This window comes from Protopterus annectens, chromosome 11.part0, assembly GCF_019279795.1.
Source record: "Protopterus annectens isolate FY-2018-M chromosome 11.part0, PAN1.0, whole genome shotgun sequence".
NCBI lineage: Eukaryota > Metazoa > Chordata > Ceratodontiformes > Protopteridae > Protopterus > Protopterus annectens.
Genome location: NC_056745.1, coordinates 991,281,335 through 991,307,243, shown reverse-complemented (window position 1 = coordinate 991,307,243; position 25,909 = coordinate 991,281,335). Strand labels below are relative to the sequence as shown.

General features: G+C 39.5%; 1 protein-coding gene and 1 long non-coding RNA gene across 3 annotated transcripts in view; one reads left to right on the top strand and one right to left on the bottom strand.

The window, feature by feature from the left end:
• The window catches only part of LOC122815675, a 167,550-nt gene that overhangs the window by 5,805 nt on the left and 135,836 nt on the right, over window positions 1-25,909 (top strand). The window lies entirely within an intron of this gene.
• The window catches only part of GATA3 (GATA binding protein 3), a 91,308-nt gene that overhangs the window by 64,727 nt on the left and 672 nt on the right, over window positions 1-25,909 (bottom strand). The window contains exon 1 of one of the 2 annotated variants that reach the window (XM_044088368.1): window positions 22,544-22,615. The exons of the other annotated variant lie outside the window; for it this stretch is intronic. The gene's annotated coding sequence lies outside the window, so the exon portion shown is untranslated. Of the gene's footprint in view, window positions 1-22,543; window positions 22,616-25,909 lie in introns of those variants that run through there. 2 annotated transcript variants of the gene reach the window in all.

Here is a 25,909-nt window from a genome sequence, read left to right as displayed (position 1 = left end):
ATTTCATGCTGCAAACTTTTAGGAGCAGTATCCATAGACAGACCTGCAGCTACAAGCTTTTACATTGCAACAGGCCTATGTATCACACTATCACTATGTTGAGCTGTCTAACAAAGAGGCAGTTAGAGTTACTGGCACTTAGTTGCAACAGTGATACATTGCAACAAGTCTATGTACAGGTCTGGACTTAAAGTGAAATGATGACTGGACCTACATTTCAACCCCCCCCACACACACACACACACCCTCCAGTCCTCTCCTCTGGCTCCTTCTCCTATTGGGCTCCCCATACCATCCACATTACCTTTTTCTTCCTTATCTCATATTTTGCCTTACTCTAAGCTTTGTCAAGAAGCCATAACTTTCTATATGCTCTGAAGTGCATTTTACACAACCTTTTCATCCAATAATAGATTGAACAGAAATTATGATTAAGGAAACAAATTCACTGTTGTGGTTCAGCTTTAGTTTTCCTTGCATCCTTCAACACACCTTTCCTGAACAAGACAGCCCAGTAACAACCATTTAGGAAATACTTCTGTGTCACTGTTAGATAGAGGCACAGTATACTAACCTCGAAAAAGGGCATAGCAAAATAAATTTAAAATGGGTGGCGAAAGCCAAACACATTCTGGCTAGGCTTATAAATGCTCTAGGGCAGATAGCCTAGTATGAACCTATGAACCTATGAACTCAGGTCAGGGGCCAAGAAGCCACATGTTTACAGATGGTCTGGGATGCATTTTAGAGCATTTTCTCAACATTTTACTCCAATGGTTGCCTAAATAAAAATTATGAAGAAAAAAATAATTTAAGTCTTATTTTTTTCTTTCACTTAATTTTCAAAGCTGACAAAATTGTAGCTTACAGTAAACTAACAAGCCAGTAGTTGTGAGAATATTTAAGTCTTATCTGGAAATACTAACCCTCTAATAAAAGACAAGTCACTGCCTATGCATCCCTCTGGTGTTAGACTGGGATGAAAGCAGAGATTTAAATTGCCTTTGTCATATATTTCAAGTGACTGATGATATACATATACATAGCATGTTCTTCACCCCAGTAGCCACATGTATATGTGCCTAGTATGTGATTGTGAGAGTAATTTCAGTAATATTCAAATTTGTTGCTCCTAGACAGTACACCTCTCTTACACAAGCTATAGTAACCTTCTTTGTACACCTCTGAGGTCTGTGAGAAACACTGCCCTCAGCTCAAACACAAGCTATAATGACTTCATGTGCACACCTCTAAGGTTTGACTGTGATGAAAATTAAAGATGTAATATCCACACAATCTCTAGCCCGCATAACCTGTAGCAGCTTTATGTACACACACACATTTGAGCAGGGCTGGTTTTAGAATGGGTGTGGTTGTAAACAGAGGCTATTATTAGCTTTATCCTAAAAGGGTCATATCTCAGCACCATTCAGGTTAAACAGCGTATTCAGAAAATTGATACATTTTTCTCCAACAAGCAACAGCTTTGTTGAGGGCCCCACAGAGTCAAGGATGATAAAGGAGTCCCCATTATCCATTTTGACAGTCTATTGCAATCAGACTCAAGAATATCTAAGTGTCTGAATGTTCTGTGATATATGTTCTGTCTTATTTAAATATAATTACTTGTTAGGTACATTTTTTACTGATACACAGAAGAATAATGTCTGTGTCCTGGCATTATTGGGTGCATGCACAGATAAAAATCATTGATGTTTTTTACACACACACACAAACACACACACACACACACACACACACACACATATGCATGCATAGCAGTACTAGTTATGTACTTAATTTCAGCAAACAGCAATGCCTTGTGCAACATTGGTACTGCCACACCAGATTAGTCACTGCTGTTTAGCAGTCGTCAAACAGCAGAAGCAGTAAGATTTATCCCATTGAGGAGTAATGCATACTTGTCACTGTCCCTACTTTCACAGACATACAAAAGTCTGATTTGCTGGTAAATCATTCAGGATTGCAAACAGTCAATTAATCCAGACATCTGAGTTTTATACTTATTGTCCAAAAATAGATGTTGATACAAAATATGTTATTCTAGTAACTTTTTAAGTGAATTAGAGAAATATTTAAACATATTTATGATTCTGAGCATTTATTCTATTATTTTTGGGATTATACTGAATTCTTAAGCAAAGAAATTGAGTTATAGAATCTGGTGTTCTGGTATTAGTTATAAAACTACCTGAAAGAGAAACTATCCCTGATGATCAGAAGCATCAGCTTCTTAAAATCCAAAGTTTGCACTGAGGTAAGTCCCTCTAGTGCTTATATTGTTCATGTTCATTATCATCTTCATCCTAACAGGGTCATATCACAGCCCTGTTCATGTTAAAGAGCATAATTAGGAAATTAATGCATTTTTCATTCCTCATTTTTCCCCAGTCAGCAGCAGCCATGGTTTTGCAGGGACTAAAAGCTGGCTATGTAGTTAGTTTTAGTGGGGAAAATGTCGCAGGGTTTAACTAAGCCAGGAGCACTATGTCAGTAGTAAAATATTTAATGGCATTCTGATGCCTGTTACTTGACAAAACACTGTTACTACAACCAGAAATATCTTTGAATTTTAAGGGAGATATAAATAAGAGTTATTACCCTCATAGTTTATTAAGTATGCAAGACTGCTGCACTAGCTTTTGTTGGTTTTACAGATGTGACAAAATATCAGGATAAGATAACTGCTATGACTGCCACCAACAACGACAATAACTTAGCTAACATGTCAGGTGTCCAGAAATATTTCTACTGGTAATGCGTTATCCAGCCATGGAACATAAATCTGTGGCTCCACTTACCAACATATCTCCCATGTATACATTCTTCTGATATTTTATTTTTCACTATAGCCTGTCTACCGTCTCTCAATCCTAACATCATCTTCCTCAGACACGCACGCAAGGTATTCCTACCCAATTATTTTTATGTTTGGCTAATTCTTCGGCTAATATTTCGTAGCCAGCTGGGACTCATTTAATTTAATTCCATATTTTGGCTTTTATAAAGCTGGTAAGTAGACTTGTCCATGGTCACTTTTCAGTGACGGCAATAGCTACAATGACAAGGATAGATACAACGCAGTGCCTGTATGCGGCAGTGAACGTGTATGTACACACACACACACACACACACACACACACACACACACACACACACACAGAGGAAATCCGCGCACGCGTGTGTGTAATAGACAATTCCATTTCGACAATCGTCCGTCGTCCTCTTGAGAATAAACCAGAATACCTGTAAATAGGGTTGCCACCTTTTCAAATGCTCAAAGTGGGACATTTTTTGTAGAAACATGAGATTTTGTAGGACAAAACTTGCCCACAGCCAGTGCAAAGTACAGAACTTCACTTTTTTGCACAAATAAAAGGTTATTCTTACATCATTTATGTTGCTTGTGCTATTTCATATAACATTTCAGTGCTTCAGAAACAAAATAACTGCTTTATGCAACTATTATAGAAAACCTAGGAAATATTTTTGTTCTAAAATATCAGGACATTTGTGATTTTTGGGGGGGGGGTTTTGCAGGACACAATTGCCCAAAGAGGGACTGTCCCTCTCAGAGCGGGACAGGTGGTAACCCTACCTGTAAAAAAAGACTCACACAGGGTCTTTGATCCTAGAAAAAAAATGTGTTGGACCACTCAGTAGAGGACATGAAGAGGGAATGAACTGAGATGGAATCTTGGTACGGGTAGAAATGCAGAGCAAGTGAAATGGTGCAGAATATAGGGATATACTTGTTAGGAACAGAAAGAAGCTGACAAAATGGTGCACAGCTTTCATCCTTCCGTATCCAAAATGAGGAACACTACCTCTCATAATGTGGAACAAATGGGCAAAAATGTGGAACACTTACTAACAGTTTACTAACAACTTCAGCTAGGAGGCTCATATGATGGTTAAAAGTGACATTTTACTTATGGAATAATTATTTTAATGAATTAATGCAATTTATTTCTGTTTACCATGGATATCTGTTAAAAAATTGCTAACACTGAAAGTGTGCAGACCCTTTCAGTATGGAACTTTGAGGAAAATGAACGTTTTAAGACCCCAAATGAGAAACGTTCCTCGCAATGAAGTACACTTGACATGTATGGAATGGGGTGGTGTTAAGAAGGAGAGAAGAGTTTGTGGCTTACAGATAGAAGGTAAATAAATAAGAAGGAAATTAGAATGACTACAAATAAGGAGATAGCTGCATGTATTTTAGAAGTTCGATTCTCAGCTGGGCTTGGGAGTGCCTTCTGTGTGGAGTCTGCATGTCGTCCCCATGGTTGGGTAGCGTTCGAAAGACACGCGTGCATAAATGGGCGTGCCTTCATTGAAGGTTAAGCATCGAGCTGGCACCTCAGCGTTTCGTAAAAATCTACTGCCAATCATTAGCGGACCGGAGTTCCGCTGTGGCGACCCCTTACCGGGAAAAGGCAAACGACAACAACAACACTCATCATTATACAAGAACATGTCAATGTGTTTGGAATATTTTATAGTGTGGAAAGATGAAGGGATAAAGAAAAAGTAAAATCGAACAGTGCAGTAAATATTGGGGAAGTTATAGAAGTCATGGGGGGAGTTGTCTGACTAACTTTTACAAAATGGTAGTAAGGTACTGCCAGGGGTATATAACATAATTATAGATAAAGGAGTTCTTCCTTATCAATGAGGGAACACAGATGTATACTCCATGTAAGAGAAAAGGTAGCTGGGAAGAACCATCAAATTATAGACCTATTTATTTATGTAACACGGATGCAAACATTTATGAAAGTGTTGACATATAGACTAGAAAGAAATATCGCCAAGGATGGGGAAAGATCAGGTTGATTTCATATACACTTGGCTGTCAGTGGACCATTGGAGGTTATTAATGAACTCTGTAGGCTGTGATGAAAAGGAGTGACTAGGAATGATATGGTGGATCTAATGGATATACAAAAGGCACTTGATGCGGAGAGTTATTCTTTTTTTTCCCCAAACTTTGGGCAAGGTACAAGGTGAGGGATAATTTCTAACTGGAGTTAAGGCTTTGTGTAAAGTGAAAATATATATTACTGGAGAGACTTCTCAAACAGTTAGCTTGGGCAGAGGAACAAGACAGGGGTGTCCCTTGTGACTGTATTTATTTTAGCTATGGAAAAACTAACTCAGAGGTTAGTTCAGGAATGAGGTAGTAAGACAAAAAAAGTAAGTGTCCATTTGTTTGCTGATAGTTGCATGTTTTTAGTGGGTATCCATTGGATGTTACCACAAGTATTATAGTTGTTTTGTATGCCAGTGTCAGTGGTGCAACAGGTATCACACTCACTTTTGGTGAAAAAGGCTATTCCCACACCAGGTAGATCAATTGCTGACACTGCAGTGCAGTATAAGGGGGATGCTGCACTCCTTAGTGTGTCTTCCTTTTTATAAGGTGTTAAACTGAGACCCCATCTGCCTGAGTTAGTGGTAGCTCAGGTGTATGTAAAAGATCTCATGGCACCTATCAGAAAGAGTAGAGGAAGTTTCCCAATGCCCTGGCCAAATTTTCTCTAGTAGTAAAACTACCTCCCTCAGGTCTCCCCTGAAAAGAGGCTACTAGCCCAGTGGGACTAATATGGTTAAAATGATAAATAAATACATTTATTTATGTATTGGCATTTGTTTACTGACAAGACCAATTGCTGACACTGCAGTGCAGTATAATTGGGGTGCTGCACTAGGGAGTGTGTCTTCCTTCAGATGAGATGTTAAACCAAGGCCCTATCTGCCTAAGTTGATGGTAGCTCATGTGGATGGAAAAGATCTCACAGCACTTATAAAAAGAGTAGGAGAAGTTTCCAAATGCCCTGGTCAAATTTACCCTAGAAATATAAATACCACCTTGAGACTCCCCTGAAAAGAGGCTACTAGCCAAGTGGGACTGACCTGGTTAAAAAGGTTAAATAAATACATTTATTGGCATTTGTTTACCCGGAGAGTCCCAGTAAGCAGTGCCCTTTTTCAGAGGAGAAAAGCTCCATTATACAGACATCATGGACACCATTTGTATTGTTTCATTATCTACAGTCAGTTTCATTCATGAGCAACATTCAGACATTCTTCACACATCCTTGACATCATTTACAGTTTTAATTAAAAACAACAATTACATTGGTTGTATATAAATCATTCTCTCTCTCGCTAGGTGTGTGTGTGTGTGTGTGTGTGTGTGTGTGTGTGTGTGTGTATATTTATTTATTTTTTTGTGGTACAGGGAGGTATATGCAGTGTAATCCCATCAGTATGCATAGACTGAGTTAGAGCTGCTCAGAAAGGAAGGAGGGAAGGAGTCACAAGGAACATAAAGGAGATGAGATGATGGAGTAGGGTATAGTTGTGATGAGTACATTGCATTTTGTGCAGTTGAGAGTTATGGCAAAATACAATAGCTATATTAGTACTGGTTTAGCCAGGTGTGGTTCAGATGTAGAGCCATTTATCAGTCAGGTGCATCTTCAAATGGCATTTAAAGTCTTTCAGGTTGAATACTGTTCTTACCTGGAATGGGATGGTATTCCAGCTATTAGCAATGCAGTATGAATACAAGGAGTATCCTGCATTCCTTTTAGGTTTAGTTATACAGCATAATGATTTGTTAGTGGAGCATAGAGGTCTCTTTGTAGTGTTAGTTTGTATGATGAACTTAAGAGATGAGAAATGTTCAAGGTTCGTTCATTGGTGTTTACTAGGCTAATGACCACAAGGGCCTTTTTAAGTCTAGCCATGCATCCCAAATCTCTGACAAGGTCTGGTACCCTTGATAAGTGTAAGCAGGGGCTATGGAGATGAAACATTTACAAGTAGGAGCCTGGGAGATGAACTATTTACAGGCCACCAGTGTCCATTAGAGACAAAGGTGCCAAACCAGGGATGAATTTCCTGTTCCCCATCCAGTTGTTCAAGTTACACTTGACTTGGGTTACAGAGGAACTCTCTTTCACATGGATGGGGGGGGCTGTCCAGAGAAGGGGTAGTCTCTGGGATACATACCTGTCTCTCCAGCAGGTCCTGTTTATACCACAGGCAAAGTTTAAGTCTTTAGAACAGATAATTCTGATGCTGTTTGTTTTGCAGATTTGCAGAAAGTCCATCAGAGTGGAATATGACAACACCTTGTATGCCAGGCATAGATCTCCCCTCAACAGCCTGTAGGAGACAGAATACAGGGATAGTCCCCTGAGATGGTCTGCACTGGACATGTTACTTATGACCTGTATTCTTTTAGTGAGGAACCTCTGTGGACATTCCAATTGTTGGATATGCCTGTTTAGGTACATGCCAAAGGGGGCATTGTACTCAATGATATGTCTAATAAATGCCAAATACAGTGGAATAATGACTTCCTTGGACCTAGATGCCATACCTTTGTTTATAAGTTGCACAACATAGAATGATTTCCTCACTACAGTAGACGTGATAGTCAAAAGCTAGATTACTGTTTATGTGTGTCCCCAGGTCCATGACTACTGGGTCAGCCATTATGGATGTGTTGTCAATATGATAGTTACCATGGATGGATGACTTCCCCAGTGATATTATTATGTATTTCTTGGCATTTAGTTTTAGTGCATGGCTCTGACACCAGTTGTTTGTCTGTGTCACCGCTTCCTGGAGAACATTTGTGTCAGTGGGGGATCCATTGACAGCTCCTAATTTGCAATCATCTGCAAATTTAGTCAGCCAGAGACCACTAACATTGGCCTTGACTTCAGAGGAGTAAACTAAGAAGATGATGACCTGAGCCACAGTCATCTCCATGTCTTGTTTTTGTTGTCTGTTTAAAAGAAGATGATGACCTAAGCCACAGTCAGCTCCAGGTCTTGTTTTTGTTGTCTGTTTAAAAGAAGATGATGACCTGAGCCACAGTCAGCTCCAGGTCTTGTTTTTGTTGTCTGTTTAAAATAAGATGATGACCTGAGCCACAGTCAGCTCCAGGTCTTGTTTTTGTTGTCTGTTTAAAACTCATCTTTTCAGGGGAGACCTGAGATGGTATTGATAGTATTAGGATAAATTTGACCAGAGTATGGGGGAAGTTCTCTTACTCTTTTCGATATGTGCCATGGGTTTTTTTACATGTACCTGAGCTACCACAGACGGGGCTTCGGTTTAACATCTCATACAAATGATGACACACTCAGGAGTCTAGCACCACCCTCATGCTGCACTGCAGTATCAATAATAGATATATCTGGTGTGGGAATAGAACTCACAGCCTTCTGCAATAAAGGCTAAAGTGCTACCTGTTGCACCAGTGACCCTGATAAATGTAAGCTGGTAATATTGCAATAGGGAATGGATGGCAAACTAACAATATGTTCATAGTTACTAGGCATTTCATCCCAAGGAGGACATGCTTAGGAGTGCAGCATCCCCACTCCCATTTAAAGTACAACACAGTATCAGCAATCTATTTAGATGCTGTGGGAGCAGAACCCACAGCCTTCTGCATCAAAAGCAAGTGTGATATCTGTTGTGCTGCTAACAATGGGTTATGCAGCAGTTTAAGGGGTATAATTAATTGTTAGTGCAAATATAATTATAGCCAGTTTAAAACTTCTGTTGGAGTTATTTTATTTGAGTTTGGTAAGGAAGCAGGTTATATCATCCAAATAAGTCAGTTGTTATAAGGAAATTGGATTTATCCCTGTCTTTGGGAAAGGGATAAATACATAGGTGTTAACATTTCTGTGGCTATTAGAGAAAACAGTGGAGAGAACTGAGAATCAAAGCAAGTCAGCAATTGGATAGATGGTCAGAAAATGTGGATAATGTATTGGGTAGAATTGAAATTATCAGTACACTAAGCAAAACATGATTGGCTGTTACAACAATTAGGCAGATACTTACAAACCCAGCTAATTATTAGGTTAAAGAGATTGAGAAAGTCTGTCATAGGATACAACAGGTAGAATAGGGAAAGGCAGACAGAGAATATCCAGACTAGAAAGAGGATGGAGGCATGTCTGATTTTAAAAGGTATACAGTGGTTGTTAATATGGACATGCAATTAAAGGTAAGACAGATTTTTGAGCAGAGGTGGAAGAGATGGAAGGAAAATGACAAGGCTTCTGGAGCACAGGTGAGTTCTATAGTAGCGAAAAGGATCAGCAAGCTGGTGGATAGATATCCAGAGCTGAGGGTGGAAATTGTACATAGAGATGAAAAATGATTAGAGCCTGTTAGTTATAAATCAGCAGAAAATATGAAAGGGCAACAGTTAGGTGGGAAGTAATAAGCTTAAGGAAAATAAAAGACGATGTAAGGAGAAAGCAGTACTCTAAGGATGTATGAAGATATGCAAAACAAGTCTGATGTAAAAAGGGGGGGGGCTGGCTAGTTTTTGGAGATGTAAAACAGAATAAAACAAGAGGTAAGAGATTATGGGAGGAACAGGGAAAATGCTTCAAGTCATAACAAAAGAAGAACGGGTTGCCTAAAGGAAGAGTGGGACTAGTAGGATTAATGGAGATCTAAGGGAGGCTGAGAGGGAAAATGAAATAGAGAAACTGAAGTTGAGGTGGGTATTAAGACTCTGTTATGGGTGGTGTGTATTTATTTTAAAAATATTTCATCCATGGCTTATAATGGAGACTTTTACACAGATTCTATAGGGTCAATAGGAAGCTAAGAGAAGAAGTGAAATTAGTTGAAAAATGCTGGACATTTGGTAAGTTAACGGCATGCAACTTAAATATGTGGAGCGAAAGTAAGAAGGCACAAAACAGATGGTACAAGTGAATCAGATTTGGAGAAAGAGTTGTAATAAAGCAGTGGCAAATTATTGTCCACTTCGGTATGTTTGGTGTAAAGGCAGGTAAAAGTCGGTATAATGGTTGATTAAGAATGGAACTAGTAATGTAGTGGGATGGGTGAAAAGGGAAATAGCTAAAGGCAGAAAAGACAGAGAAATACTGGTGGTAAGAGAGAATAAACTCTGGGTGAGAAGGAGAGCTGTAAGGAGGAATTATGAGTTCTGACTACTAGAAGTATGAAAGAGATGAGCCATTATAAATGTTACTTATGTGGAAATCAGGGGGATAGGCTAAGTAGGTTGATATGATGAGGTCTAGGAATTAACCTCTTTACAGACCCAAATCAGACATTAGGCTTGATTTATGAGAAAGCAGCTGAGTTACCTGTTCAAATCTAGTCACCCTTTCAAGTTTTTTGAAACCTGCTTATCTGTATATAGCATAATGAGAATATATTTTATAAAGTGTTGTAATATTTAGCAAAGGCTACATCTGTACATTGGAATATGAAAACATTATTCAGCTATTTAAGGAAGATGATATTTATGGTTGTGGTATTTTAGATTTAATAACTTTAGATCAGCGTATTACAGTTTATTTAAAGTGTTACTTTACTGTATGGTTATTGTTCAGAGTTGACAGAGCCTGCAAACTCTACACTGGACAAAGACAGTGATTGGAGGTTAGATCTAAACTTGGGATTCTTCGGCTGTGAATAAGAAATGTTACTACTGAGGCAGATATGCCTAGTTCCCCAAAAATATTTCATGCCTTTTCTCAAAAAAAAAAAAAACAAGAAAAAGAAAAAAAAATGCTGGGAACTCCATTATCTATTTCCCCAGAATCTAATACCCTGGTTTTACTACAAGTGTTACAATTCTTAGCACCATAAAGGGAAGTTGGATTAATTCTTTTAACCACTTTATCCCTAGCTAAGATGAGGCTGGAAAAACTAATTAATCATATTAAGCATAAGATGTTCAATAAATTGACTCAGTGGAAGAAAATAGCTGAAAGTGTATTCTGAGGCATTAATTAATTCTGCAGCACTTTTAAATGTATTGCCCCACCACACCAGAAGTTCAAAGGAAACCATTTAGCCAGACATTTTCCAATAACCTACATTTTCAAATAACATACGTGTCATAAGGAAACCCTTTTGCTGAAATGGCTAAATGTTACTAAAGACACATCTGCTTTTTTAAGGTGCCCAGTCGACATATTATTTCCCTTAGATGGACGTTTAACTTTGACTATAACTTACTAGCCAAGAACAACAGTTTAAGTGCAATATAAGATTATTGCTCACACTGAAGTATGCAAACAACAAGGACGTATATTAATTTTAAATCGATTTCCTAGCGGTCAACTACAACGGGAAAACTCGAAAAGGAAACACTTGTGTACAAAACCAATTGGTGCTGGTTACAGTGTCTTGGAAATGGGGTGGGCCCCATTTCGGAAAATGATCACGCTCTTTAATCTTAACTAATAAATGTACCTGGACCATAGGTAACCCCCCCCCCCCCTACACACACACACACACACACACACACACACACACACACACACACACACACTTCTTACTGAAGCGTGTTTTACAATTTGCAGTTTCATCAAGGCAGCACAGACTACATAGAATCCGTTAAGTTATGCTTCTCCTCTTCCAGACACTCATTAGTTTATTATAGCCTGACTTTTGTTTTTATATTGCACTTTATCTGTTTGCCTTCACATTTATGCATCTGTCTATATGAAGATTGTTTTGCCATAACTGGGTTTGCTTTCAACAGATCAAGAAGAGCGTTAGAGGCTTGAGTGTGTTAAGGAAGACTGGCTGTCAGTCACTGCCTCCCCCATACACTCACACATTACACACACACGTAAACAAATTAGTACTTGTAACTGCATATGGCTGCGGGTTGGGCTGCTCAGAGAACCAGCTTAACTGTCTTAAGCTACACAGTTCAGCATCCAAACTATAAAGCATCAGCAAGCATGATGTTTGTTGATTGTATTTTTCTGTTTCGGTGTTGAATGATAACAAAAACGCACGAAGTGCTTTGGAATACAATTTAGTGGGAAGTGCCTGGTGTAGTAAATATAACCCATTTATAATCACTGGCATCCCATTGGGTGAAGCAGCTGACATCCTACGAGCAGTTTTGTTAAAGTGGTAACAGCTCCTTTGTTCTATGAGACAGATAAAGAGCTCTGAGCAGGCCTTATTGAACGCACAGGTAGGCTGTCATAAACATCCATGGGCTAAAGAAGACACATACTAAAGGGTTATGGAGAGGACATGACCCTGAACACCCAGCAGAGCCAGGAAAAAGGGAGTACTTATACTGGAAGTATCAAGCACGACATATGCAGTGTTATCGTAATAAATATATTATGGACCATTGCTTGATTATTAATATTATTGTTATTATTATTATGCTATTACAAATGCATTATTAGTGTGCGAACATATGCAAACCACGAAATGATCCGATCTTTCTTTTTATAAGCAAAACTATATCAGAAAAAAACACTACATTGAAAACGTATATAAATAAACATATATTCAACATCTAATTCTATTATATTGAAATGTTCTGCGTTTGTTTCACTGTGATTTGTGTTTCACTGGAACAAATCAGTATTCTGGAATTCAAAACAGCTATCTGGTTTGTCGTATGATTCCTTATTAGCAGCAGTATTCGTTGTATTCTGTGCTGAGTGAAATTGTAAACTAGTCTGTCTTGCAGAGAAGATTGAAATGTATACATGTATTCCTTGAAGATGTAAAAACAACTGTCTGTAACAAATAGATAAAACATTAAACGCCAGATGGGGGGTTGCAAATGTATATTTTACTAGGACTGTTAAGGTTACGAAATGCAATCAAGCTTAAATTAGTAGGTATTCCTGTATCTGACTCCCCACCCCCTACTTCCACTTGCAGAATTTATGACTGAACAAGTCACTACAGTGCTCAGGGTTGTCAATGAAAAGGAGCATTTGTGCCTAGTGGATTTATCCAGTTGACAAATAAATTATATTATTATTATGTTGGTCGAGGGAAACATGACTCAGAGGTAAGTGTTTTTTTCTTTATAATATCAATATGTAAATAATGAGACTGGAACCTTTCTCCCCAGACCTCCCCTGAAAAGATCCCTTTGTGCCCAAACGGGCTACCCTGGTGAGCAAATGTAAAATAAATAAAATAAACAAAATATTGTATGATTTACATAAGCATTTCCAAGTTATACATTATTCTAACGACATATTATACAGTATTAAACAAGCAAAGAAGAAAAATCCAATAATCACTGTAGTCTTTAAATCATGTCTAAAAGTTGCAGTCATTACACTTTTATCTTAAAAATTAAGCGCTCAGCCCTTTCTGTTCCACTCATTTCCATTTGGTTTTGGTGTGTAATCGCTTAGACAGATGTAGGCACTTTTGAAATGCAACATCTTGTTTCTACTTAATTAATAAAACTCAAGACCACGCATTGTCCTATTTAAACCAGATTGTAATGACATTTTCACGATGTAATTTATTAAAATGTGTAAAAAGAACTGCACAGTCTAGCTCTTTTAACCTCAGCTGGTGGATAAGAACAGAGCTCACGACAAGCTGGAAATGAGTGTGAATATGCGCATGGCAGTGCATACGCGAACATTAAACAAGCATATATTTCCCAAAGAAGTGGAGATCCATTTCGTGGATCTTTGTAGAGAAACAAGCGGATGTGACACACACACACACACACACACACACACACACACACACACACACCGCAGATGGATTCAACAAAACAACAGGCTGCAGTCCCATCGTATCACTGCCCCATTAGCAAGGAAGCGTCAAAGTGGTAGCTAAAACCTTTTGCAGAACCGCTAGGCTATTGTTACCGCTAACATTTCTCATTTCACATAGAAGGATAGTAAAACTGTGAGCTCGCTTTGTGTGAATTAATCTCAAACAAGACTGGTTTGATTTGGTACTTTGGATTTTTAAACAAGAAATCTATACGCTGCTTCGTTTTCTGTGATGCAAAATGCGTAAAATCAATTCTAATTTCGGCAATTTAATGTCCTTAAAGTATGTTTAGTATTCAGGCCATGCATGTTGCCAACTCAATTGTGAATTAACGTGGTTAAAATATTTTGCAGGAGTCCCAGACTGGGCCAGACATAAATAACCAGAAATGTTTTCTCTAATATAGAACCAAAATTCTGCAAGTCTCAAGCCTTGCCCTGCTAAGGATAAAACAACACGGTTCGTACTATGCAACCAATCAACAAATAAATAATAAATAAATGCGGCTACTTAGTAGAAAAAAATAATAATTTTGAATGTTCCATCAGCCTAACTGTATCTTTTATATTCACTTGTACCAATATGCACGGGAGAACCCATTCTGGCGTCCAAGCATTCAATAATTTATTTTTTAAAAACTGACTAAATCCAATTTAGAATTTTAAGCTATTTTGTAAGTATTGTCTACGGTACCAGCAAATTGATGGATTTATGAATCGCCTAAAATATGCTTCAGACAAACGCGATGGACAGTTTTAACATATCGCATCAATAGTTTATAACACCCTTTTATTATTCTGTGAACACAAAATTGCATAGTAATAGCGCAGTCGTCTTAAAATGCAACCAGACTCTACCAAATTTGCCATTTGTTCCTCCAGGTACAGTGCTGTTACATAGACATTATGAAAAAAATCACTTCTCAAAAAGTTTTAGGAACATTGCCGCTTTTATTTAGTAAGACGCAGCTTAATGGAAGAAACTGCAGTATTCAAGACTGCTGCTTAATATCACCCCTGCGCAGGCAACAGGAACGTAATATCCATACATCCGTATCTGTCAGCTGTCCCTGCTTATCAGAAGTATCCCTAATTTGGCTAAAAATTGGGCTCAATCTTTGCCTCAAATTGCTAGTTTAAAAAAGAGCGACAGATGGATTGAAGTTAACAAATAGCGATAGTTACTAAAGCCGACCATTTTCCTTTGTTTCAGAAAAACTAAAGGAGATCCCGTTTTTCTTCTCTCGGCTTTTTCAAGTCACTACGATTGATATTTAAAACGTGTTCCTGATTTGGGACTTTTGTCACTATTTGTGGCTTTGCCCTAATCTTGGATATAAAACGTTGAGAGGTGTGTCTACATCACTCTGTTGGTCCATTCAACTGCAGAACAAACAACCGGACCAGAGAACGCAGTTTATATTCTAAAAGCAAAAACATTTTAAGAATTAAAAAAAACGACTAGTAGATAACGTGTACAAAATGCTGCGTTTTCTTAGCACAGTCGCACAGCTCACTGTAATGACTCCCCATATCACAGTGCTCCCCCTTTTTATTTATTATTATTATTTTTTGTTAATTGTTTTAACTTTTTTTTTTTCGACAGAAGAAGAAAAAGGTCTAATTTTTCTAATTTTTAAGAAATGGCTGAATGAGGAACTGTGTGGTCAGTAGTTCGTGGAGTTGCGACCCAAATATCTGCTCACCAGAAAGGCCCCTGAATGAAACTGCAGACAGCAACCCTATCCGGTCCCAGGAGACCAGTGTACAGAAGGGAATATATGTTCCTGGCCATGCATTCTAAAATTATACAAAGATAGACAGGCAATGGGTAGTCATCATACCTCTCAAGTGTACCTCATTACGAGGAATGTACCTCATTTAGGGTCTTAAAACGTACATGTCCCTCGAAATTCCACATTGAAAGGGTCTGATACACATTCTGTGTTATGAATGTTTAACTAATGTCCGTGGTAAATACAAATGCATCATATTAATTCGTTAAAAGATCTTTTATGTAAGTAAAACCAGTACATTTTTTATCCATCCTATGACCTTCCTAGTTGAAGTTGTCAATATGCCATTAGTATGTGCTCCACATTTTGAGGGCTGCTATTCCGCATTTGAGGATGGAAGGTTGAGATGTATGTACTGTGTGAAGCCATTCTCGATGCTTTTTATAAATTATTTTTGGGACGTCAATTGGCCAAGGTGCCACCCACCCACGCCAGATTTTTCTGGCCTCCTGATCTACCCCCTGGTATGTGTTTCGAGAGTCCTTTTTAGCACCTTACCGCACTATATCTTAAGACTTTTTGTTGTATAAGAGATTTTTCTGGCCCGTGTTTGTTTCTTGCTGCTGTATTTATCACTTTTAACAGTCGGGCAGAATTATGGAAGATCAATCAGTGCAATGTCTTCCATTGCTGGAGGATTTTAGTTTTTCGGTCACTAGCCTCGCATCCATAGTAGAGGTGTCTCAAGTGTCTTAATTAAAACAATGTCGTTATCATTGTTTTCACTTGCATAACTATTTTTTGTACAAATAACACCTGTATGTACCCCCCCCCCCCGACAGACACACACAGATGCGGACCTTCTCCACTTGTCTGCATAAGCTGTAGTAGCTGATTCATAGCATTTATAAGTGTTTGCTGTACCTGTTTCTGCCTGTTTTGTGAAAAAAAAAGAAAAAAAAAAAAATATCTCTTGTTTTTCCTGCTTTACTAGTTTAGTCCAGTTTCAGAGTTGCTGATTCCTGGGCTTTGGTTGTAGTTCCTGTGTACTGTTTCCTTGCCTTATTTGGGGGAAGGGAAGCTACCTTGCTTACCAGTGGGAGTGGGAAGCATTGAGCTGCCTTTTGTCCAGTTTTGTGAGGTTTCAGCCAGTAACTAGTAGTTTATTGGTCGTTTTGGGCCAGTTTCTAGCTTTTTCCAGTCCCCTGGTATAAAACTTTCAGCTTGTACCTACTCAGCACAGACTCCACGTGGGCCAGCAGAGTAATCCAGGCTGCAGAGAGCTGAATAAGCGACTTTTCTTGATACTAAGTATATTTTTGTTGCTTTCCACATCTGAATACCTAGCAACTGTATTTCGCCTGCCTTTCTGTTACATTGAAGCTGTTTTTACTGCATTTAACTTAATATTGCACTTGGAATCCTTGTTTGTTACTATTTGACTGTATTTGTAGCAAATTCTTCTGTGTAAGCTGTAGTAGCTGATTCATAGCATTTATAAGTGTTTGCTGTACCTGTTTCTGCGTGTTTTGAAAAAAAAAAAAAAAAAAAAATATCTCTTGTTTTTCCTGCTTTACTAGTTTAGTCCAGTTTCAGAGTTGCTGATTCCTGGGCTTTGGTTGTAGTTCCTGTGTACTGTTTCCTTGCCTTATTTGGGGAAGGAAGCTACCTTGCTTTCCTGCTTTACTAGTTTAGTCCAGTTTCAGAGTTGCTGATTCCTGGGCTTTGGTTGTAGTTCCTGTGTACTGTTTCCTTGCCTTATTTGGGGAAGGGAAGCTACCTTGCTTACCAGTGGGAGTGGGAAGCATTGAGCTGCCTTTGTCCAGTTTTGTGAGGTTTCAGCCAGTAACTAGTAGTTTATTGGTCGTTTTGGGCCAGTTTCTAGCTTTTTCCAGCCCCTGGTATAAAACTTTCAGCTTGTACCTACTCAGCACAGACTCCACGTGGGCCAGCAGAGTAATCCAGGCTGCAGAGAGCTGAATAAGCGACTTTTCTTGATACTAAGTATATTTTTGTTGCTTTCCACATCTGAATACCTAGCAACTGTATTTCGCCTGCCTTTCTGTTACATTGAAGCTGCTTTTACTGCATTTAACTTAATATTGCACTTGGAATCCTTGTTTGTTACTATTTGACTGTATTTGTAGCAAATTCTTCTGTGTAAGCTGTAGTAGCTGATTCATAGCATTTATAAGTGTTTGCTGTACCTGTTTCTGCCTGTTTTGTGAAAAAAGAAAAAAAGAAAAAAATATCTCTTGTTTTTCCTGCTTTACTAGTTTAGTCCAGTTTCAGAGTTGCTGATTCCTGGGCTTTGGTTGTAGTTCCTGTGTACTGTTTCCTTGCCTTATTTGGGGAAGGGAAGCTACCTTGCTTTCCTGCTTTACTAGTTTAGTCCAGTTTCAGAGTTGCTGATTCCTGGGCTTTGGTTGTAGTTCCTGTGTACTGTTTCCTTGCCTTATTTGGGGAAGGGAAGCTACCTTGCTTACCAGTGGGAGTGGGAAGCATTGAGCTGCCTTTTGTCCAGTTTTGTGAGGTTTCAGCCAGTAACTAGTAGTTTATTGGTCGTTTTGGGCCAGTTTCTAGCTTTTTCCAGCCCCCTGGTATAAAACGCAGCTAAACGCATTAGCGCGATTTAGCGGAGCTGCCACTGTTGCACACTAGGGCAGTGCCGGTTAAGCAGGTTTAAACTATTCGGGCTACCTAAAGTCCACTCTTCAAATTTTCCCTTAAAACTACCTTCCTCGAACTATACTACTGATCAAATCAGCGAATCCTATAACTAAAAAGATCAACTCTACTTGACTCCAAGTAGACTATTCTCTATCTATTAAACCTAGCACTTGCTCCTACAGTACTTATTACCTTGATACGGCACTCTTGTCATAGATAGTACCCCAAAAAGGCAACCCCCCCTTTCTCGGTCACCCACGTCCCCGAATCTTTTTAAAGTTTTTCGCCTACCCTTCTAGCATGTCGAGGATCAGTTGCTAGTGTCCTCTCCTGCTCAGCTGGTGAACCTGGGAATATTGAGGCAATGTTTCAATTGCCTCATGTACACAGACAACCCTTTCCTCCTCCCACAAAACACAAATACATGCGAGAGATGCAACTATACGGCCAAACTGGAGGCTGAGCTCTCTGAACATAGGACTGGCAAGACCAGTCAGGAGGAGAAGGTTACCACACACACTATAGACCCAGTCTCACATAGTACCATTACAACCTCAAATCATACACATAAACACACAAAGACATACTCGGAGGCTCTGATCAAAAATCTACCAAAACAGCAGAGGCCACCAAAGCAGACACCCAAACAACCACCACCTCAGAACACAACACCCGCAACACATAGACCTCACAGTCAGAGTGTCAAACAGTCACAGCCCTTAAGGCCAAACACAATGCCAGACACACTAGTCATTGGTGACTCCATAGTCAGACACACTGATGTCCCGCCACCAGACTGAGTAAGGAGAAGGTCACAGTAAGCTGCCTGTCGGGCGCTAGAATCCGCCACATAACGCAAGCACTCAGGTCTCTCAACAGCAGGTACAAATATGACTCAGTCATTGTCCACGCTGGTGTAAACGACCTGAGACGTACCTCCTTGGACTACATGAAAAGAGACATTGAGGAGCTCTCTGATTATGTAGCCCAGGCAGGTATGACCCTGACCTTGAGCAGTATCCTACCTTCACCAAGAATGATGCCACAATACAGAGATAAGATGATCAGCTTTAACAATTGGCTTAAACACTGGTGTCATTCAAAGGGGATCCAGTATCTGTCTGCCTGGGATGACATGCTGGACAAGCCACGCTGCTACGCAAGGGACGGCTTGCACCTGTCACCACTGGGATTCCGGATATTGGCAAAGGCTCTTGCCACCCCATAGTGCCTTTTTAGGCAAGGCTCAAATTCTAAACCTACCACCCTAGAACACAAAAAGGAAAAAACTAAGGGTAATGCTGCTCAATGCCAGAAGTCTAAATCTCAAAATGCACGACTCGAGGCCCTTCTCAGTATGGAGAACATCGATGTCTGTGCTGTGACAGAAACCTGGTTCAAGGCTCCTGAGAGCACCCCAGCGCTATCAGGTTTTACCTCATATCATGCGTTCCGGCCCCAAAATCCGGACAATACCAAGAAAGGAGGGGGGGTATCCATATTCATCAAGGACACCCACACCTCAAGACTGGTGGCAACCATCGATGCATCGGAGACCATCCAGGTGCAATTAACCATAGGCAAGACTGCTCTGCAAATTGTAGCATGTTACAGGCCACCCTCACAAACTCAGGAAACTCACATGGCCTTCCTGAAAACACTAGAGGGGATAAATGTATCACCAAACACCATCATACTAGGTGACTTCAATTACCCTAATATAGACTGGGAACACTACTCAAGCCCAAACACCCTAGCCCAAAAGTTCCTGGAATTCATAAACTCAAATGCCATGGAACAACTAGTCACCATCCCCACAAGAGGAGATAACATACTTGATCTCATCATCACGAACATGGGAGCACAATGTTCAACACCGAAGTATACCCCTCACTGGTGAGATCAGATCACAAACTAATCTCGCTGAAGGTCATCAACCCACCCCCACCTGAAATAAAAAGACCACAGTAAAGAACTTCTCAAAAGCCGACTTCACACTTCTAAAGACTAGTGTGGTCTCCTTTCAGGCCCCGAGCCATGGAAAACAATACTCAAGCCGCTGAATCACTTACAAACGCCTTCTACCAGCACCTGCAGGACTGCATGGATAAGGCAATCCCAAGCAAAACAAAGACTCTTTGTACCAAAGGCAAGCGTCCAGTCTGGTGGACCCCAGCCATAAACAAACTCTACAACAAAAGGAGGAAGCTACTACAAGATAGAGCAAAATCCTTAAAAGGTAAGACACCCTTGATCACTATAAGTAAAAACTAAGAGCTCTCATAAAATCATCCAAAGCAAATTTCGAGAGAAAAATAGCTAAAGACTCAAAAGACAATCATAAGGCCTTCTTTAGCTATGTTAGAAACCTAGGAGGAAACTCCCAGATATGCTCAGAACTAGTTCAAAATGATGTGAAGATTACTGATCCTACAGACATTGCCAACATACTGGCTGACAGGTTCAGTGCAAACTTCTCCCCCCCCGCAAAAGGAGAGATATCTATACCAAATGAGTGCAGCCCCCCAAACATCTACAGCGCCCAAGTGAGAACTGCTCTCTCCAAAGCAAAAAATACAGCATCCATGGGACCCGATGGTGTCCCCGGCTGTGTGCTCCACGAACTCAATGAGGAATTAAACCCACAGCTAGGACAGCTGTTTAATCAAAGTCTTACCTCTGGATACGCACTCCAGGAGTGGCGACTGCAACTGTGGTCCCACTTCACAAAGGCGGTGCCTCCACAGACCCTGGAAATTACCGCCCATTAGCTTGTCAAGCCTTATCTGCAAAGCCACGCTGAGCATCATAATGGACCTCATAAATAAACACATAGGTATTTTGCAGCCTTTGATCCAACCCAGTTTGGCTTTGTCAAAGGCAGATCATGCCTTTTAAACTTGGTTGACTTTTTTCAAACAGTCACCAAAGCCATTGATGAGGGAAAGGCAGTCCATACAGCCTACCTCGATCTGGCTAAGGCCTTCGATACAATACCCCACTCGGGTATCATTGAAAACTCATCAGCTTAAATGTTAACCCATACAGCACAAGATGGGTTGCAAACTGGCTGAGTGACAGAACCCACAGGGTCAGAGTTGCTGGCGCCATGTCAGACTCAAAGCCTGTCACAAGTGGTGTCCCACAGGGCTCAGTCCTGGGCCCACTCTTGTTTGGCATCTACTTTTCCAAGTACAAGCAAACACAGGAGGGTTATGGCTGACAAAGTTTGCAGATGACTGCAAACTGGGAGCCATAGTAGAAAACACATCTGACACAGATATCCTTCAGAAGGGTCTCACAGAAACGGATAACTGGTGCCAGAGCCATGGCCTAAAGTTAAATGCCAAAAATGCATAGTCATACCCTTCGGGAAAAACAAGGTTACCCCTAGCTACCAAATAGGTGGCAATCCACTGAGCACAGAAGAAGTTATCAGGACCTGGGGACCCTGGTTGATAGTAGTCTGTCATTCGACACCCATGTAGCTAAAGTAGTTAGGAAGTCCTTCTACATTGCCCACCTTATCATGAAGGGATTCTCATCTAGATCAAGGGAGGTCATAGTCTCCCTTTACTCATCACTCATCAGACCAATGATTGAGTACAATGCCCCATTCGGAATGTATCTGACCCGACACTTGCAGCAGCTGGAGAGGCCACAAAAGTTCCTCACCAAAAGGATAAAGGGTCTCAAAATCTGTCCTATGCTGCCCGACTGAAAGAACTCCAGCTCTATTCAGTCGCCACCGCTTGCTCAGAGGTGACCTTTGCCTAACATACAAGGCCATGTCAAACCCAGATTTGATGAATATGCTTCACCTCAAAAATCTAGATCCATCAGAGCCACAAGGGCGGAGACTTAAACCTCGACACGGCTATTAATAGGACGTGCTGGAGAGATAGATTCATCACCCAAAGACTCCCTATGCTGTGGAACAAAATCCCGGTACATGTGAGGCAGAGCACTTCGCTGGCCTTGTTCAAGAGAAATCTTGACCAATGGATGGGAGATCGCAGATATACCCCAGGAATTACCTCAGTGTCACTGCTCGACAGAGGCACAGCAAAATAATGGGTATAGTTCCCCATACTAAAGGGGTGGCGTAAGCCACAAAACAATGGGCTAGGCTTATAAATGCCCTCGGGCAGATAGCCTAGTATGAACCTATGAACCTATGAACCTATGAACATAAGATGCACGGAAAGACTGCCGTTCTTGTTTTTTTTTTTAGTTTAAATTCATGCGGGGAGGGGGGAGACGAACCTTGTGCAATGATGTGAACTAATGCTTAACACGAAACCGCAGTGGCACACCTACGACTCGTAGGCTACGAGTACAAAGATTTAATTACAACCATATACAATTTAAGTGTTATTGCTTGCAACAATAAAATCTGTGACCCTAAGACAACATTCAGCAAATCAGTTTAGAATATCACTGTTTCACCGTGAGGGGTTATCTCTTTACCACTTTAAAAGTATAACTGCAAAATGTTAATTATACACTGACCTGTATAGTGCAAGCTGCCAGTTCTTTTTTGTTTTAGTTATTTGTTTATTCAGATCATCTGGAGCTCTAAGACAAGAATGACGGCCTTAATGCTACTGATGATGGCATTTACAAACGAGCAGAAGGGAAAAGAACTGAGCGATGTGCCTGCAAGAGCCACCCCCAGAAATAATCAACCTGCTTACTGCCAAAATAATTCGTCTACTTCCGGGTTGGAGGAAGAAGGAAAAACTCCCAGATAAGGAGCACTTAACACTGCAATTACCAACCACGCTCAAACCGCGCGCTCGCATTCGCTGTGTGTGTGTGTGTGTGTGTGTGTGTGTGGGGGGGGGGGCGTTATTGTTTAACAAATGTATCACTATTATGAAGTACTGCACATACAATGTCAAACGTATACAGCATGCAAGTGACTAAGCAGTCGTCTCTCGCTCTCTCTTTACATGCACATACACAAACATATTCTGTTCAAATTACCGATAGCCTTGTGATTGAAAAAAAAAAGAAAAGAAAGAAAGGCAGGGAAACGAAAAAGGAAAGAAAGACTGTTAAGAATATTAGGTGATTGATTTTCTCAGTGGCAATATTCCCAAATACCTTTAGCATAATCACTACGAGCTATGGATGGATAAGTTGACTGTACTGCTGGGGTCATCTGGTCCTGTTTATTATTATTATTATTATTATTATTATTATTATTATTATTATTATTATTCCTGCAATGAGACATCTTTCTGTTTATCTATGTAGATCTATTTTCATAAACTTCTACCACATTCTTTTAGTCTGCAGCTGTTCTTGCGCCATCTCTACTGTTACAGCGCTACTCAATAGAGTTAAAGCAGAATATGAATATTTACAGTGCAGAACATGCCATTGCAAATATCGCATTACACAGATAAACAGGGGACAATTCTCCTGAAAAGACACACTGCTTATATCTAAATAATCCACATATCTTGTTCTGAAAGACTGAACAGTAAATGCTACACATCCAAATTCTTTTTCTACGCGAGAACACTCTACTTAGATCTGTCCAAAATCCAATTCAGTATAGGCTGCCAGTAGAAGGACATTCCTGCTATGATATATTTCAGAATTCCAGTTAATCTTTATCTAACTCATTCGTCCGAATAGAAAGAGTTGTTAACATGTTAAGAGTGAGGGAACAAACAATTTACTATGGCGGCAATAGAAGTATGTTGTCTATGTGCAATAGTAATTTTTAGATGGATAGTTTCAAATAAACTTGGCCAGTTCATATTCAGAGCTATATATCATTTAATTTTGCCACCGCAACTAGGAATCGGTTCTCTTCATCGAAGCATGTTTGGGAATTCCTTTTAAGTGGAAAAGAGGGAAAAAAAGAAAAACGTGAAACATGAGAAAGGGCTGTGAGGTTCTCTGTAGGTGAGCAAGCCATTACTGAGAGCGAGAGATGAGGTACTAAAAGGCAATGCACACACATGGAACAGGTATAGGTGCCTCTTCTCAACAAGATCTTGGTGCCGAATACTAGAATAATGTTGGCAAATATATTGAAGGATGATGACTCACTTACCTTAAAAGCGATGGGGGGGTGCAACCGGAAAGGGGGTTAATTAATGGTAATAATGATTTATAAGATTATGTTGTAGTGTGCATGCACTTAATAATTAATTTTCCACTCGTTTAATGACATGCAGGAGTCTGCTATTTCCCTTTTTGATCTCCTCTCGCATCTCTTTTATTCAGTTTAATATCGGAATTTTACGAGAAACTAAGTTATAGATAACGTAAGTTATAGATAATATAATGACTGACAAGCCATATAAGCGTAACATTTTCTTAATTTAAATACAAAATTGTAAATGTTACAAATAATAGTACCTTCAGAGAAACAATCGCTAAACAAATCTTCAGAGAAACAATCGCTAAACAAATACTAGTTTTGTAAATATCACATTAACTGAAAATCGACAAGTTATGGAATTTGGTTTTCACTGGGGGTTAGAATTGTCCGTGAGGTGTATACTTCAGAATAAAACTACAGTCATATATCTTAGTACTGCAATGCAAGTATTATAGGTGTATTTTACATTTTTCTTTGCTTATTTTGACGCTTTTATCACATTTTTTGTTGGAAATAAATTGTTAAACATGCTATATTTTATCTGAGTTAATCTCCTAAAAGTTTCTAATGCTTGGTTTAATTAAGAGAAAGAATAAAGAACATGCATGATGTATAGTTTGTCATGTTGTGAAAACATCATGTACGACTATCATTGTTTTTTCAAAAATGGCACTATCAGACTGGCATTTTATTCTTTCACAATTAAACCGTGATATCCCTTTTACTGATATGCTGCTTGTGTGATTTAGCTACAAGACAACACATAATTTGTAGATTTGAATAACTCCGGTTGTTGGTCGAACTCACATTGTACAGACAATCAGTGGAGTGGGCGCCCGAGATTCACTCTTTGGATCTTTTCAAATGATAGCAGGCATCCCAGCATCAGGCGTGAGAGTCCCCTGGATTTGGAAAGGGAATGGTGACAAGAAATATGGACAACCCGTCAGCCTTCAGAGAAGTACAGAAATGCAAGATTAACGAAATTAGTCTGGTAATGACAGGAATATCCACCTTGAGCAGGCCATAAAAGTTCAGACCATCTGTGAATAAGAATTTCCTTTAATTTGAATGATAATTTGCTTAATCGAAGTCCTATCCACAGGGCAAGCATTTAAACATACACCGTATGTGTGTAACTAAATAATATCGCATTTGTTCTTTGCATCATTCCTTTATTTTTCTTTTCTATCTTTTTGCTGCTATATACTAACTTGCTGTGTTATCTTTTATTATTCACTATTCCTTGTTCTATTAGTAGACTTTCGGAAATCCTACATTTTCCTACTTTAGCATACCCGTTCAGTAAAAAATAAATAAATAAACAAACTACTGACGGATTATCTAACCATCTACACCTATCTAAGTGAGTGACCCGAAAACTAAAATTCACGCCCCTTCAGCACTGTCCATCATAGCTGCATTGTTTGTCAAGATTCAGTGTCATTCATTCTCTTATCAGCCCCAAAACTTAGATTAGACCAGATGATTTATTTATTGCAGTCCGTCATTGTTGACCAATTGGTATATTGCTTAACACATTTTAAAGACCAGTACATCGAAGCAACTTCAGATTATGTCCAGCCCATCAAAACTGAAGTTACTGAGTCATAATATACATCTTCGGATTTGACCTGTACTATCACTGACTGTGTACTGTGCAGTTAATTAAAAAGAGTGCGCGTTTAAATTCAAATGTATTAATAAAAGGCATATTACAAAACACGAATGTTTTGTTTAGAATAGATTTCCCC